The sequence below is a fragment of the Chrysochloris asiatica genome, unplaced genomic scaffold (genome assembly GCF_000296735.1).
Source record: "Chrysochloris asiatica unplaced genomic scaffold, ChrAsi1.0 scaffold00151, whole genome shotgun sequence".
NCBI classification, from domain to species: domain Eukaryota; kingdom Metazoa; phylum Chordata; class Mammalia; order Afrosoricida; family Chrysochloridae; genus Chrysochloris; species Chrysochloris asiatica.
This window is the reverse complement of record NW_006408669.1, coordinates 770,521-774,065: the sequence shown is the minus strand read 5'-3', so window position 1 is coordinate 774,065 and position 3,545 is coordinate 770,521. Positions and strand designations below refer to the sequence as shown.

General features: G+C 43.1%; 1 pseudogene; it reads right to left on the bottom strand.

Annotated features, from left to right (window-relative positions):
* Positions 1-665: 665 nt before the first annotated feature.
* Positions 666-3,545, bottom strand: part of LOC102830641 — a 36,583-nt pseudogene continuing 33,703 nt past the window's right edge.

The following is a 3,545-nucleotide window of genomic DNA, read 5'->3' as shown; positions in this document are numbered from 1 at the left end:
TTTTCCAATGGTTATTTATCTCTGTACCACCCCACCCCATCCCCGCTAAGTGCTTGTGTGAAGCGATTTCATCTCAGCATTTATACCTGAAAAATGTATCAGGGTGTTTTTTTTCACACACTGCTCTGAGCCTTCTGCCCCCATTAATAGCTCTCAGGGACTAAGAACCATTACAACAATGGGACATGAGACCCCCGGAATCCACATTCCGTACAGATGTCTCATTGACAGGACAGAGGTGCACTATCTGAGCAGCAGAAAGGATTTGAGCCAACCAAGGGGCTGCCAAAGACGAGAGAATTGGCAGTAACAGAAAATCGCAGGCTGAGTCTGCTGATTTTTCTGGGTCACTGAGATCCCTCTACAGGAAACTAGGTCCACAGAAGCAAAGCAGTGGCCAGTTGTCATTGGAGCAGGGCAGGTAGCGTGGGGCTTCAGTCATGGAGTCAACACCGGGAGTGTGCAGGCCTCATGCCCTCTTCCCCTTAGCCCTTCCTGGTAGCTGGGTGGAGGAGCCATGTCAACTGTAGGGCCAGAGAACCGCCAGTGCAGTGGGTGGTGCATACCGACCAGAGAGGAGCATGAACAGACAGCCGCATGGTGCATGCTCATGTCTCCTGATAGCCTCAGTCAATGTGCAGGAGCAGTTCACACCTGAGGCCCCATCACAGCATGAAGAAGAGGGCCAGCACCACCAGTAGGATGGCAAAGAGGATGTCGATGGCACACCATTAGCGTCAGTCACTGATCATGTGAGACACTTTTGAAAGCTTCTTCATCACATTGTCCAGCTCTCCAACTCTTGAGAGAAATCATCTAGCATGACTGCCTGTTCCTCCAGCTCCCCTCCAATGTGCAGGGACGTGTTCTTCAGCAGCCCGGTGATGCCAGAGACCAGCTCCAACTGCTCATCCTGCTGTTCCACAATCAACTACTGCTGTGCCTGCTGCTCCTCTATGAAGGGGAATCGGCTAATTGCTTCTGTCCATCAAGGCATCCACATTTATCCATGGTTCCAACTTTCCAGTTCTGGCTACTACTTTCTCCTAGCAGTGCCTGTGTATTTTTTCTTTCAGCCAATGCCTGCACAGATGCAGTTGACATCTGATCCTTCGTGTTCCTGGCAACTTGCTGAGCAATTGTAAATGAAGGCTTTTATGTACTCATTTCAGTTGTATCCAGGTTGAATGTTCTAGGATTTGAAACTTCAACTATGCAAATAGCTTCATCAAGGTTTTCTAGATTCCACTCTACACTGCAGAGGTTGTTTTTCAGTTCATTGGTGATCAGTCATTTCTTCCCTTCTTGTTCTGGAGTGATCCTAGAAGAGCTCTATCCATCTCTGAAACAATCCCTGGGCATTGTTGATGGCTTTTTCTTTCACCACAAAGAAGGGTCCTCCATAGACATGGCGTTCTGGCCAATGGCTGCATCATGCTTGCTGCAAGCATATGGTGGTGGTTGGTGGTTATGTGCCATGGAGTCGGTTCCAACTCAAAGCGACCCTGTACAGGGTTTCTGAGGCTGTAAATCTTTACGGGAGCAGAACGCCTCATCTTTGTCCTGCGGAACAGCTGGTAGTTTCAAACTGCTGACCTTAAGGTTCGCAGCCCGATTCATAACCACTATGCTACCAGAGCTCCTAATTGTACTGGCATCTTAGAAATGCTGAAGGCAGTGAGACAAAGAGGATCTCGGTGCCAGAGAGAGTACAGCAACCAGACATGCAATCAGACAACTATAATCCAATCAGATAACTTTTGGCAAAGAATGTATCCAACACTGTCAGGTGGCCAGGCACCCAGCTTCACTTAGCCTTTTGAGGATTTCCTGAGTAGGTAGTTGAGATTTAGGGCATAGCAGAGAGCTATCTGCAGACTGAAAGTACTGTATTTGATTTTCAAAATCTATGTCTCCCTTGGAAATAAACACTTGACCACAAAGTCAGTCTGAACCACAAGGTTGTGATTGAGACTCACCAGTCACTCCTCAGAAACCCTATAAAGGGTTGCTATGGGTTGGAACTGATTCAACAACACTTAACAACGAAGACAAGGTAATCACAAGGCCTTGAAGAAAGAGAAAGTAAGTCTTATGTTATGCTTCCTTCTTTCTTATTCTTGAGCTGATGTTGTTGTTAGGTGCTATCAAGTTAGTTGCCATCAGTGCATCCTCACAATCATTGCTGTGTTTTATTTAGCTCATGGCTGAAGTCACTTTGTCAGTCCATTTCACTGAGGGTCTGAGCTTATACAAGAACTTATTAAATAATTTTGTAACCGAATTCTTTAGTTAACACTTAAAAATGAAAACCTAGATAGGCATTGATATTAGTATATATATAGTGGGTCAGAGAAAAAGAGGAAAACCCCCAGCAAGATGGACTGGTAAAGTGGCAACATCAACGGGCTCAAGCATGGTAACAATTGTAAGTTAGCCCAGGACAGGACAATGATCCGTACTTCTGTGAATTGGATCACAACATATATATATATGTTGTCGTTAAGTGCCATTGAGTCGGTTCCGACCCATAGCGACCCTGTACAGGGTTTCTGAGGGTGTAAATCTTTACGGGAGTAGAAAGCCTCATCTTTCTCCCGCGTAGTGGCTGGTAGTTTCGAACCGCTGACCTTAAGGTTCGCAGCCCGATTTATATGTTGTTGTTAAGTGCTGTTAAGTCAGTTCTGACTCATAGCAACCCTATATAGAGTTTTCAAAGGGCAGCTGGTGTAGACATTTCTGAATTAAAAAATATTTATTTTTCACTTTCATAGTGGAAACGGCTTTATGTATATATATAAAGCAGTTTCTACTTAGAAAGCGAAAAACATTTTTTTTTTTTTAATTCAGAAATGTCTACCCACCTCCTTCAGATCCAGGTTATAGGGTATTCTGTTCATTGTTGTTAACTTCACATATGTGTTTCCTAATATGGTCTATCATTTTAAATACTAGTTAATATATAAACAAAACCAAATTTAACATCTTTCCTCCTTTTGCACTCTCCTGCTTATTTCCATCATCATTTATTGTAGTCCTTGAACTGGAGAAATGCTAGACATCTTCTTCCCCTATACAGTGGGTCACCTATTCTAGTCCATTGTATTTTTTATTTAAGTCTCCATTAAGTATTTATTGTTCAATTTCTATTTACTCACAAATTTATCACTAAGACTACCTTTACCTATCAGTACTTTAGGATTCCCAACTGTTGGTGGTGTCAGTAGTTGAAGTGCTGAACAACTAATCAAGAATTTGGAGATTTGAGCCCACTCAGAGGCATCTCTGAAGACAGATCTGGTGATCTACTTCCAAAAAATAAACTATTGAAATCCTATGGAGCACATTCTACTCTAATGCATATGGGTCATCAAGTCAGTGTAAGCTCAACAGCAACTTAGCTCAAATCTTCAAATCTTCTGCCTGGGTTTTGATAGTCACTTCCTAGTTGAGATCCATGTTTGGAACTATCCATGCCACTAATATACATCAGGTCACATGAGTTACTAAACTGTCTTACACGTAGCTCTTTTTTTTTTTTTTTT